Here is a 15,311-nt window from a genome sequence, read left to right on the forward strand (position 1 = left end):
AACTAAAAAGTATAAAATAATATTTCTCAATCTCATGAGGATTTAAAACCCCATACAAATTCCGAACTTCTTACAGATAGTCCTGAAAATTTATATTTGTGAATTTTCAATAGTTATGAAAATACTTGTAAGATTTAAAACGAAAAACGTGGGGCGCATGCAACAGATAATTGATGCATTAATAGTTCAACTAACAATTTTAATGCATTGCAAATAATATGGACTGATTTGTAAGTTTTCCATTGACAGCTCTTTTCTACACTTCTTATAGTTATATTTTACATGCTTACAAGTATTTTCATAACCATTAAAAATTCACAATTTTAAATTTTCAGGACTATCCGTAAGAAGTTCGGAATTTGTATGTAGTTTTGAATCTTCATGAGATTGAGAAATATTATTTCATACTTTTTAGTTCGTTTTAAAAACGTGGTGTATTAAAAATTTCGATCATTTTCAATTAATAGTTTACGTATTTTTCCAAAGTTAGAAATAAAGTTGTTGGAATTGGAGAAGAATGCTGTGGAATAAGCGTACATATAGATGGTACAGTATACTGGAATTGTTTGAATAAGGTTGATAATAAATACAATACTGACACTTTATTGATACAGAAACTAATGATAAATGAATACACTTGAATAACAAAATGAACTGGAATAATGACAAAACTTAATGTCTTTATGAATGTCTATATGTATACGGTATACTGTAAGTATGACCCAAACTGACCGATACAAGGATTAGATAGACACTGACTTTATTCACAAAAGAGGTACAGAGAGTACCTAAGGGCTGTAAAGTTTCCCTTCTCGAGGTACGCACTTTTTCGGAAACTGTATATATGTAACTGTGTGGGTGTCTGTATATAGTATAAGTGTGTATGAGTATCGTTGTAATACACCAACAAAAATAAATAAAATGTCTATTATGGTCTCAATAAACTATTGACTTTATTTTTTTTTTATTTATTGAATTGATATGCCAAGGCTTGAAGCCAGATGGCAAAAATATAAAGTTATATACATTATCACATAAAATACTATATAAACTAAACATTTAATTTGATATAAATGAGATTTGACAAGCTAGTAGGTACTATCAATTTCTAAATTTAAGAAGAATTCAAATGCTTTATTTTAAAAGTCTCAAGAGAATGGGTGTTCATTACATCTGATGGTAGCTCCTGCTGTAACCGAATCGCAGACACAACAAGCGAGTGCTCAAAAGTTGTAGTACTAAAATTTGGTATTTTAAAGGCAACATTGTTGTTTTTAGCTGCAAGTCTGTCAGATCGTCTGATGTCAGCATCCTCATCTTTAAACATATCTCATAGAATTTTCGGTTTACCAGTTTCCAGTATTTTAATCGAATAACAAGCCAGAAGATAGTGTCTGTGCGATTTTAAATTTAGCCAATTTAATTTGCGACGATAAGGAGTGATGTGATCGTCCCGTTCAATATTAAAGATAAATCTGATAGCATGATTAACCATTCTCTGCAACTTACTCTCAAGCCTTTTAGATAGGTCTATAAAGGCGATAGAACAATAGTTAATGATTAGCAGGATAGTGGCAGTAACCAATAATTTACGACATGACAGGGAGAGGATATTTCTCCTAAATTTCAAGCTATTGAACGTAGCGTAGATTTTACGGGAGATCTGTGCGATATGGGCATCCTAAGAAAGATCATTCGACAGTTGAATACCAAGATGCTTTGTATTATTTACATAGGAAATTATATTCCCATCGATGATGATTTGGGGCAACTGACAACTATCAAGCAACTTAAGCTTGCGAGTGCTACCCAAGATCATAACTTTAGTCTTTTTGAAATTTATCTGCAAATTATTTTATCTGGCCCAATTTGCCACAACTTGAGCATCAGAAGTGAGACATGCGGCTGCGTTGTTTAAATTGAAGAGTACGAAATGAAGATAAGCCCATTTATCATCTGCAAATACACCATGTTTGCAATATTTATTTTACTCTTATAAACCAAAAAAAAAAAATTTGGGCGTCGGTTGACCCTGCGGGCCAGCCCCAAAACTTCCCGCTGTTTTTGACCTCAAAGAGCTCGAAAACATTAGTGTAGATATATTTTTGAGCTCTTCGATCTCGAAAATGATATCACATGCAATTGTTTTTTTACGATCTTTTCAAGTTCTAACAAGTTACCTGTTATGCTGAAGTTTGAAAATTTAAGAATCGAAAATCATCAATGAAGCGGTTTTTAAAATTTAGTTCCTGATTATGTTCAGTAAAATAAGTGTATTGAGGCGGAAATCGATGTCAGGGATCAAAATCAGGATTTAAAGAAGTTTTGACTCATGTAAGAAACAATAAAATATGAAATATCCGATAAAAAGATTAAAAACTATGTTTTATCGATTTTTTTGTTGATAATATGATTTAAACTAAAAACCAAGTTCGATGGCATTATATGATCAAAAGAAGCCATAAAAAAGATGAGTTGGTATGATATCAGGCACATTTTGTTACGTTGTATTATGATTTATCCGGAAAAAATAACATAAAATGTTATTTTTTTAACTTTTCAACGCCGATATCTTTTGAACTAATCAACCGATTTTGATAGTTGAAGAGGCAATCGGCGCGTTTTATTGAATTTTAGAGCTGATTAAAATTTGGAACCGATCGCGTCAATCGTTCCGAAAATATTTAGAAAAAACCGTTTTTCACCATTTCTTTCTCCCGCGATAACTCTCGAACGAATTATCCGATTTTGATGTTTGAGGTGGCAATCGACGCGTTTTATTGAGTACTAGAGCTGATTAGATTTTGAAGTCGATCGTATAAGTCGTTTTTGAGAAATCAATAAAAAACTAAAAAAAAAAGTTTTTTTTTTTCGTAATTCGCCAATATTTTCGAGTCTATTCGATCAAATAATCTGAAATTTCCAGGAAAGTTGATGGCCAACAAGCTCTTTCGATTGCCACCTCAACCATCCAAATCGATTCATTAGTTCAGAAGTTACAAAGAGTTTACATACATACATACACACACTCGGACATCATTCTGAAAATAGTCAGAATAGCTTCCTAGGACCTCAAAACGTCGACATCTGATGAAAACTCGATTTTCGAAAATCGCGGTGAAAACAATAACTTCCCGAAATTTTTGAAAATCGTCGATTTTCTTAGCGGGAAGTTAAAAAAAAATTGTATTCAGATAAAAATTATGAATATATCGTGACTAATTTAGATTACGGAGGGCAAATCCACATTTCAAATTGTGACTCGGGATGTGTGTGACTGTGTGTGCGTGTGTGTTTCGGTTAACCCAAATCCAGGCTAAAACCATATTTGAGATTTTGATTCGGGATGCACACACATACGCTTACACATACCAGAACACATGCACACACACACACACACACACACACACTGTTTATCGGTTTAATATAAATTCATTTAAATTTTCAATTCCAAACCGAAGTGAATTGGGAGTGAAATAAAATCCGGATTTATTCCCGTTTTTGTACAGTGTATCATTACAGAATTATAATAATACTAATAACGAGCAACCTCTAATTACTACGCGATTGTCTGAAATTACTGCCAAATTTACACAGAAAAAAATAATTTTTCGGCGTAAATAATTTTTTCTTGCCCTAAGATATTTTATGCATGAAGAAGTGAAATCCAAATTTTCCTTGGAGAGAAAAAAAATTTTCTTGGCACAAGAAATTTTTTTTAGTCATGAAAAAATTTTGTGTTTCTCCATTCCGTAGTGAAAAATTTTCCTTGCACCAAAAAATCCTTTTTTCTTTTTTGTATATTAGGGGAGAGTGGGGTCGATAGAACCAAAAATACTTAAATATTTTTTTTTTTTTAGAAATAAAAGCAAAATAATAATTTTTTTTTTTTACAAAATTATAATTTATTGGATAAACTTTCATTTCCCATGAGCACATAATTTAACAAATGATGAAAATTTTTAATTTTCCCCTTTGCAGGGACAATTGAACCAAGAGTATTAGAACTACAAACAAATGACTTTAATTAACAATTTCCTATTCATTACAGCTTAAAACTAAAATTACAACACTTCTAATAATATTTATTATTTTATATAACATTATATGTTTATAATTTTATTTAAATAATTAGTTTAAAAAAAAAATTCAAGAACTATTTTACTACACTACTGGAAAAAATTAAAGGATCAAAAAAAAAATTCCAAATTTTTGGGTGATTTTCAACAGGCCGTAACTTTGAGAAAAATGGTCATACAAGGAAGAAAAAAAAAAGAAAATGTAGCTCCGAGTGTCTACTTTTTGAATTAGAACTTCGAGAATTTTTATCGTCAGCGGTTCTTGAGTAACCTTTGAAAAACCAGCAACAAAAAAATTTTCAAATTTTTTTTTGGTTTTTTTCTTTGGTCTACGGACGTGGGAAAATTTTTTTTGGCTTAACCACTATAAGGATCGGATACCTTCATTATTCAGCTTTAATTTCATTTTTTTATAGACCTTGATACGTCCACTTGTCGCCGAGACATCAGTCTTCAAATGGAAAAGGATCCTTTTGTCTTTGATTATCGATATCTTAGCAACCAATGATCGCACAGGAATTAAATGGTGGGTTTCAAAAGCTTAAATAAATTCCTTTGAATGATTAGCCATTGTTTTTTCGAAAAAAAAATTTTTTTCTTCCGTCATATGAATTTGAAAATGCAACAAAAAAAGGGCTTTTGGTGGTTTTTTGGAACATCAAGCACTGGATCGAAAATATTGTGGAAATCAATAATGTTGAGTGTGCATATTACAGTTTAACATGCCCACAAAAACCCTGCAAAGAGCCAGATTAATCCAACCAGCCGTTTTTTTGTTTTACTCGATTGAATTTTTGAAAAAATTGAAGGATCACGTTTTTTTGCTCTGAAAAGCTCAATTTTTTTTTTTTGAAATTTTTTTTTTTTTTTGAAATTTGAGCACTATTTGGAATGAAAATGTCGACGAAGCTTGGAAATTTTTTTTTTTATTTTGTTAAAGATTATGAGCTTTTCAGAGCAAAAAACCAAAATCCCTTTTTTTGTTGCATTTTCAAATTCATGTGACGAAAGGAAAACATTTTTTTTTTTCGAAAAAACAATGGCTAATCATTCAAGGGAATTTATTTAAGTTTCTGAAACCCACCATTTACTTCCTGTGCGATCATTGGTTGCTAAGATATCGATAATCAAAGACAAAAGGATCCTTTTCCCTTTAAAGATTGATATCTCGGTGACAAGTGGACGTATCAAGGTCTATAAAAAATGAAATGACCAAAAAAAAAAGTAAAAAAAAATTTGAAAATTTTTCCGTCGCTGGTTTTTCTAAGGTTACTCAAAAACCGCTGACGATAAAAATTCTTGAAGTTCTAATTCAAAAAGTAGACACTCGGAGCTACATTTTCCTTTTTTTTTTTCTTCCTTGGAAGGAAATAGAAAATTAAAAATTTTTTCCGCGTATGAGGATTAATTTTTATATAACATAAAAAAAAAGTTAAATTTGAAAATTATATGGATAAACTTAGCGAGATACTACTATATTAATTTATGACTCACTATTTAAGTTGATACTGACTCGCCAAGTTTATCCATATAATTTTCAAATTTAACTGTTTTTTTATATTACATAAAAATTATACCTAATCCGCGAAAAAGAAAATTTTAACTTTTTATTTTATGTGGTGCTTAGGTACTTGGTGATTATTTTGATTTCAATAATTTTCATTGCGATAAATAAATAAATAAATAAATGAAGAAAAATATTATAAAAATTTTTTTAGCACAAAAAAATAGATTTTTATAAAAAAGTAGGTACAATTGTCAAGAAAGTCAATGCACAAAACTGAAAAAAAAAAAATTATATAATAAAAATGAAATAAAAGTTACAGTTATGTGTATGTCTAATATATATATATTGAAAAATGCTCAATGTTATTATTTATTGAAAAAAAAAAAAAACGTTTAGAAATGGGTTGTACCAATAATGTTATACAAAAAAAACATATACAAATAATGACAAACCATTAGCAAAAATAAAAAAATAATTCTATACATGTGTCCTTATTTTACGTTAATTGATAAGATTTTTTAAATATACACATGATCGCGATTAGTAAAATAAAATATATAAGAAAGATATTTACAATTTAGCACTATACGAGTACACGTCGTTCCTTTACATGATGGAACAGAGCCCAGACATCTCGTGGCTTTTCGAAACTGGAGGCATCACCCACAATTTCTTACGCTGAAGACCTGGCTTCACTCGCTTGGGAACCGTGATCAGCTCCACCTCCTTCTCCACAACGACAGGTTCAGACATCGGAACCACCTTCTTCCTGGGCACCATTTTCGTCTTTATGTTGACGGTAATGGTCGTTTTAACCCGTTCAACGTTCACTGGACGAAAGTTTTGATTACCGTCCAGTTCACATGTCGGAAAAGAAGTGTCGGACGGAGTCACTTCTCTGGATTCTTCGATTTTGATTTTTTTTGTATTGAGCATCAGGCTCAATATCAAAAATATCGGCGGACCGTTTGGATCTAGATTGTGGACTTGACAAAAAACACTTGATATCATCCATGATGATTTGAGGTGAACTTGAATGATCGTTACGATGACGAAAGTTTGTAATTGGAGATTTTGGTTACACTCAGAGACAATTTGGTTGGAGTTTGAAACTGAATGATGTTAACATTTTAAGGACCGGCGTTTAAATAGACTGCAATACTTCAGGGAGGGGATTTTGGATCCAATGGGACATTTGCACCTAAACATCAGTAATTAGTTCTTTATGGTAAGAGTCAATGGATACTTACATCGTTCCTTACTTTCCCATTTAGACTTATTTTAATATTAATCCTAAGTATTTGTGCAGATAAGGAAAGGGATTATCTGGCGACATAGTTATACCCGTATGTCTGCTGCTTTCTATAGGCAAAAGTACATTTTATTTAGGTACAGGTATGAAACATTTGAGGTAATGACACTTTGAAATCATTAAATATTGAGTACATTGTCTATATAATATCATCTTTGAGTAAAACACATGTATACTTATACAAAGCACCCTTATTAATAACGTAAGTACTTTATCTGTCTGGCGTCTATAGTGAACAATTGGTAACTAAGTTAGGATTAAAACGTTTAAGAAAATCCACATAATCCATATAATATTTTGAACCCGATCCCTTTAGATTTGACTGAAAATTTTTCTTTTTTTTCTAACCCATTAAAAACATTTCTGATTGTTCAGTCACGAGCTTGACTAATTTGAATCAAGCTTCGTGCATTTCCGCTAAGTCCGGGAGTTGCCGAACTCGCTACTGACTGAAGGTCAGAATAGTGCCGGGTCACTCGCTATTTGGGCCCGGTACATACAATTTCTAACTCAGGACCGTGTCAAGACGCCTTGAGAACCCGCTACAAGCTGGCCAATCACATAATTCGTTTTATATTGGTCAGCCAATGAGAGAGTTCGCTATCAACTGCTTTCTGTTCGTGTCCTTTTAAGCCAATGGGAAAATTCGTTATATGCAGCAAGGCTGCCACGTCGACACCGAGCTTCTCGACGACTCAACGACGCTACCATCTTTAAGATTCTACAACGTGCTTTGCTGCTTGCAACCTCGTGCTCTTGAAACCACTTTGCTATTATTAATTCTTTTGTGATATCAAACTAAACCGCCACGCTAATTTCTCTCAATATTTAGTCAGTAAATTAAGGCTGCTATTTATTCTGAATAAATAAATTGTTATTCTCGTGTAATTAGTATCTATACTAATTTCCATGAATTTAACCGCTCTCAGCCACGTGTCTTTATATACGTGAATCTTATCACCAAAGTTGCATTCGCTATCGCGTGTCTGTTTTTGTCGCACTCGCTATTAAGCATAAGTTCTTACAATTTAAGGTGTAAATAAGTGTAAATAAATATCTAATTTATTTCTTGATAAATACTGTATAATTTTTAATTGTTTGATTCCTCACGCTTAGTCCAGATCCATTTAGTATACTTGCTCATTTTACACTCATAATTTTTTCAAATTTTTTCACTTGTAACAATCGATATATACGTATCGCGATTTAACCATTATTTTTTTTTTATTATTTTCTTTCAAAAAGGGTTTACCAAACTACACCCCAACTCTTCTCATCGAGATCCTTTTACTTTTCGCAGGTACCTATGTAAGTGCGTGCATGATGAGTAAGGATAGACGAAGATCGACAGACATGATAATATACCTGTCTTCCTCTCCCTCTCTCTCTCCATCAAAAGGGACAGAGTCTATGCTCAAACTCAACTACGTCTTTTAGCTGTATACTCATCTTGCATCCACGCTTACCTGCGTACATCTATTTACAATACAGTTATAAGAGAGTGTGTATGTGTGTGTGTGTACGGGCGTAGTACCCAAAAACGAGTTTAGCTGCGACTCAGCCGGACACCTGCACTTGTGCACCGGACTTCTAATTAAAATTCAAATATATATAAAGATTCTATGACCATCTCATTTCCATATTCCGAGTCACCTATGACATTTCGAAAGTCACCCAGATCTATGTACTTCCAATAGAGCATTTACTCATCCGCGGTTGTTTACACAAAAATAATATGATTCAATTTCCATATATGGACTTTTCTAATTTTTAGAAAGGTACCTAAACCGGATCCATGTACTTACTCATCATGTTGTTGTCCGAAATGATGAGATGGACCGGTTGGTTGCATAAGAAAACCTATGACTTTCCCATCAAAATTAGAGTATATAAACTGCCGAAAATCTAACGAAGGCAGTCAATCGCTAATCTGATCTAACCTCTGTCGGATCTCGAGTCACTCGCTCCGAAGTTCTATAAGTTTAAAATCTCCGATTAGTTCTATCGGCCCAAGTCCGACTAGTACCGCGAATCAGAGATAAAATCTTAATCGTTGTCCACGTGACGGTCCACCGCCTAGGCAATCGGGCTCCTTGGCCAAATACCTAGATTTTAATCTTGCAAAAATCGCGGTCGATTCGACTCACCAGGATCATCCGTCTCGTGACGGTCTATAGCCTAGGAAACTAGACTCCTAGATCGAAATCCTAAATAAAATTAAACTCATACTCGTACTCGACAGATAGGGGAGTGTACCCGCTTGGCACCCCAGTAGCTCCGAGTCCGAAAAGTGCATCAAATTCCGCTGAGTAAAATCCCTAAGCCATGGGCAGGGTGAATTGTGAGAGAGTGTGATCAGCGAGATTGTAAACCACCTCAAGCTGAGTGGTAAGTTAATTATAATTGTTAATTTTAGTACACAAATGTAAAACAACATTATAATTTTATAAGAATATACAGACTTTTTTCTCTTTTTTTTTTTTTTAAATCATCATTCTCTTATTTATACCTCTTACTCTAATATTCCTAAGTCAACGGGTACAGAAAGAGACAGACGTAAAAGAACAGGGACTTCTCGAGGGCCCATATTCACCTACCTGCTTCCCTCTCGTTTTAAAATCCCTGACCTACCCTAAAGCCACGCAGGTCAACGATCGGGATTGTCTATCGTACTTCCGCTCGGTACGAAATAAACTTATTTAGTAATCAAAACTTGCCAAATATTAAACATTCTCACACTAGCCACGTGACGGTCCTATTAGGCTCCTTGGTTGAGTAATAGAATAAATATTGTGGGTAGTTTTACTAAATAATTAATTAATAATAACCCCTCGCCCGTCGCCTTCACTTTCTCCGATCGTGACACACTCAACCAAAAAAAAAGTAATAAATTTTTGACAAAAATGGCTTTTTTCATCTTATATAGCTATAATTTTTTCAAAATTTTAAAAATTATTGCAACCTATCGTCTTTTTTTTTCTTCAGATTTTTGGAAAAAATCAAAAATTTTTGGATGTTTGTCATTTTTGATTTTTTTTTATTATATGAAACTGACATTTCCTGCAAATCCTCAAATTATTTCAGAATGATATTTTTTCATTTTATGTTGATTTTCCCAAATGAAAAAAAATTTTTTTCAACTAGCCTTATTTCTCATAACACCATGCTGACAATTTTTTAAAGTGCTCAGATAACTTTTAAATTTAGAAAAATAATAATAATAATAATAATAATAATAATAATAATAATAATAATAATAATAATAATAATAATAATAATGGTAATCGTCGAAAAAATTTGAACTTTTTTTAAAGAAATCAAGTCAAAAAATAGAAGGACGTTCTGAATAATTTTTTTTGAAAAAAAAAATATAATCCGAAGAAAGAACACTAAAAAAATTCGAGCATTTGCAGGAAATACCAAAGTTTTATATAATAAAAAAAATCAAAAATCATAAATGGTAAACATCGAAAAACTTTGGATTTTTTCCAAAAATCTACAAACAAAACAATGAAGATAGGTTGCAATAATTTTTGTGTCTTTTTGTTCGAAACGTACATTCAACAACAAAAATTTTGAAAAAAAAAAAACATTGGAATCGGTCAAATTTTGAAAAAGTTATAGCTATTTAAAATAAAAAAAGCCATTTTTTCAAAAATTTATAACTTTTTTTTGGCTTGGTTAAAAAATTTTAAAAAATTATAGGAAACGTTTTTGATGGGGTGAAAAAAAAGTAAAAATTTTTAGCCAAATCTAAAGTGGTCAGGTTCAAAAGCAGTTGATTTGGCGTGGACTGCCCCGTATGTCAAACATACACAAAAAAAGTTATGTTAGTAAATATGCAATTAATATATTGCAGCAGTAGATCTTTTTTAAATATATTATCATATATTAATGCGGCAAAAATATAAATAGTATTTTATATATTATACAATATATCACCAAATAATATTTATACATTTTAAAATATATTTTTTCACATACAAAGGTTTTTCATGTGGGCCCACATACGTGTTACATAAGAATAAATAGCAGGGTAGACCGGGGCAAGATGGCTCATCCAAGGCACGAGAGACCACCTTCAAAATTTTACAGAAGAAATTTTTGCACGCATCAAATGCGAAGCATTAGGTGGGCTTTACTGTCGAGTAGTCACCATTTCGCAAAATGCTTGCATAAATACCTGTCAATAACTCAATGAATCAGTTAATTGTGTACTTAATAATGACTTTTGGAAATCTTAAAGTCTGATTGATGTGATGATCGATTTTTCTATCAAATTTCATTGTTTATAATTGAAAAAAAATTAATTCACAAATTTTTTCTTGTAACGTCCTTTAGGATGTATGTCTGTGAGTCGCCTGGATTCACGCCGTCACGAACAATGAATCAACATAATTCTTATTGTAGAAGTTGCCATTCATCCTTGGGATGAACCCTATTGATTATCAGCAACTACTTCTTTCCCGTTTAAAAGATATCAATGAAAGTTGATGAATTTTCTGAGATTTTTTATTAAAATTTATCGTCCATATGTCTTTCTGTCCTTTTTCTCTACGTTTACATTCGTATACATCTCGCTCTGTTTTCCCTGTGTATACTTGTATGTTTGACTTTATATGTACTACTAGCGCCCTCTAGGAAAAAAAACTGAACCAGCTGTCAAATTTATACTTTATTTTTTTATCATCGAACTTTGCTGATATCATGAGGTTCTACTTTACCATCAGATAATTTTTTTTTATTGCCAATTGTCCTAGAATTAACTAAATTGAAAAAAAAGACGATTTTTTTGCTAGGTATTTATTAAAAAATTTTGTAATTAAAAATGAAAATTAGTAATTCATATATTTTATTGGAACATGAACGTTTGAGGCGTGCACTTTTGGATTTTCCAAACTTTTTTTTTTTCATGGTTAAATTTAAGATTTAGTCCTGATTTATGAATTTGATGTAATTTACAAATTCCCTCTCTATTAGAAAAAACATAGATATATTTAAAATATATCTTAGGGTATATAAAAAATACATATTTCTGATCCAGAAAAAATGATTTGAAGTGATTCGAAATAATTCGAAATGATTTAAAATAAGTTGAATGCGGACTTCAACATAGATTCACACTTAGCATGGATAAAATCATTTTTTTCAATCAAGGGTATAATAATATTAAAATATATATTATATTTTTTATTTCATCATATACTGATATCTTTTTTATAATTTTATGTATACATTATTAAATATATTTTTCTGCCCTCCGGCCGGAAAGTGGCAACTTTCGAGCCACTGCCCTGAACGAAGTTGCAACTTTCCGGCTTCGTCGAGCAGAAAAATAGTATACGCACCTTGGCCAGCAAAAAGGAAAGCCTCAGACCACATGTTTGTCAGCCTCGGCCAACAATTACATGTGCTCTGAGACTTTTCTTATTTTACTGGCCTAGGTATGTAATATACTATTTTTCATATTTTCATCCATGTATGTTGAATATATTCTAAGGTAAATTCTGAATAGATTTAAAACATGTACGCACGAAAATCAGCCAAAAGTTAGCTATTAGATGCATGTTTTTTTTTTCATACTCAAAATATAGACTTTTCATATTTTAACATATATTTTTTTAATGAATTTTTTTCATGGGGGGCCTCAAGTAGTCCGTCCTGCCCCAGTCTCCCTGCTATTTATTAATATGCGTAGACGTACGTGGGTCAGTGCAGTGAATAGCAACATTTAGACGAAACATTAAATGCATTATCCCTTATAACACATACGATATGTACTTGGAATATTCGATTGACTTTTTTTTTAGTATCACAATTTTTTTCAATAATAAATACTGTCTCTAAAATTTTTTGAAATTCAATAAATACTTATGGAATTTCATCAGCTCATGTGTTTGTACAAAGTATTGTAAAATCATTCTTTCACGGAATGGATTTTCATAAACGCTTTAATCCTAACTTAGTTACCAATTGTTCACCATAGACACCAGACAGACAAAGTACTTACGTTATTAATAGGGGTGCTTTGTATAAGTATACATGTGTTTTACTCAAAGATGATATTATATAGACAATGTACCCAATATTTAATGATTTCAAAGTGTCATTACCTCAAATGTTTCATACCTGTACCTAAATAAAATGTACTTTCGCCTAGAGAAAGCAGCAGACATACGGGTATAACTATGACGCCAGATAATCCCTTTCCTTATCTGCACAAATTCTTAGGATCAATATTTAAATAGAAGAACGTTCTGAATAACTTTTTTGTATTTTTTTCTGAAAACTGCAGTCAAAAACGAAGAAAACGAAAAGAAATGTTCATGTTTGGTCCATTTTTGGAAAAATGCTGGGAAATAAAAAAAAATTCTGTTATACTGAGTTATATTCGATGCCAATACATATATAAATGATGTCATTGATAATGAACGCAATAATGATGACTAATAGGCATAGAAATAGTGAATTCCTGGGTCAAAAATAAAACTTGATTTAGAATTGATTTACCAAGTCGAAATTTGAAACCGTTTTTCACAAGACAAACTTGACTTTTTTTATGAAGGTATGAAATGCATTGAGTTTTCCCCTTGGTTTAAGCTTAACTGGCTTACTTAGTCACGATTTAAGACGAAAAAGTTAAAAGCAAGTAGAAATTGACTTGGTTCAGACTTATTCGACTTAAATTATAAGGTGAAAACGTCAAAACTAAGGTGAAATAATTTTTATATATGGAGGCGAAAGGTTTATGAAGACTGTTTCAGTGAAAAATTTTATGAATTCACACTTTATGTATTTAATACCCTAAGATGGTGACGGAGATAAAAAGGACTAACATGATAAAATGTGATTTCAACGAATAATACATTTAAAATCCCGTTTACACTGTAAAAAATTCGCGGAGTGAATGGGGATTAAATCCGGAGTGAATGGGGATTAAATCTGGAGTGAATGGGGATTAAATCTGGAGTGAATGGATTTTGAATTACTCATCCCCTTCGGAGTGATATTTACTCCGAAATGAGTTATTGTGGAGTATATGATTTTTTATTAATTTCATCCCTCCGGAGTGAAATTCACTCCAGCGCGAAGTTTTGAAAATATTATTTACAAAAAATTACTCCTCTAAATAAAATCGAAGTAAAAACTCGCGTATTACATTACTGATCAGCAGATACCCACACACATATTCGGACACACACCCGAACACACGCACTCACAATATTCGCACGTAAAAAAATGTGTAATTCAATTTACGACAAATGGAGTTCCAACTACTACACTGACTAGTAATATATAGGATGACTACAAGTTTAATAACAGTTACTAGTATACTGTATATAATAACTTTAAATAATAAGGACTCAATTTTTAAAAGCCAACTTTTTATCAATACCTGATAAAGATAATTTTAAAAATATATTTATAATCTATGTATAAGCTTAGAATAATAGAGTATTAATTTTTATTAATAGAAAATACAACAAACATCATTTCAAAAGTTATAATTCTCATAAATAGCAAATATTCAACAAGCAATGATTTTAAAAATTGCGTTTATTTATAGCAAATGTATCACTCATTCTTAATTATATGTATTATTATTTTCAATTATATATATTATTATTGCACACTTCGATTTTTAATTATATATATTATTACTTATAATTTTTTATATTATTTATAATATCAAACCCACTGACACAAGTCGATGTTTACCCACAGAATGGAGTAAAAAAGTTGTAGGTGGAGCTATCATTTTCTTGTTTCGATGATTTTCCAACACAATGGAGTAGATTGTACAAGTAATCTGGTATCGTATACTCCAAAAATAGTTACAGATACCAATTTATATAAAATTGTGTAGTTCCAAAAACCACAAAATAAGTATTTTATAATACATTGAGTAGTTGCGGAGCCTACAATGTTTTACCACATTACAGTAGTAAGCAGAACTCCTATAGTAAAGAAATACCATGCACACTATGACTTATGTTACTACAGTTGTCAATGCGCCGACCACAAAGTGTAGTTCAATTTTTACTAGTTTGGTGTGGTAAATTCAACACCAGCATTATTTTACATGCAGTTTCTCTTGAACGAATGAACCAATTTCAGTGATTGAGGTGGCATTCGACGCGACTCATGAAGTTTTAGATTATCTCCGAACGCAATCTACCGATTAAGCTCAAATTTTCACAGCTTGTAGAAAAATTTACGAGCGGCGTCGAATGCCATCTTGACGATCAAAATTGGTTCATCTTGACGATAGTCAGAATAGCTTCCTAGAACCTCAAAACGTCAGAACCTCAAATTAAATTTTCGAAAATCGATCCGAAACAAATAACTTCTCGAATTTTGGAAAATTTTCTTAGCGGGAAGTTAAAAATATTTAAACCAAATAATTTTCGTG

The sequence above is a fragment of the Microplitis demolitor genome, chromosome 4 (genome assembly GCF_026212275.2).
Source record: "Microplitis demolitor isolate Queensland-Clemson2020A chromosome 4, iyMicDemo2.1a, whole genome shotgun sequence".
NCBI classification, from domain to species: domain Eukaryota; kingdom Metazoa; phylum Arthropoda; class Insecta; order Hymenoptera; family Braconidae; genus Microplitis; species Microplitis demolitor.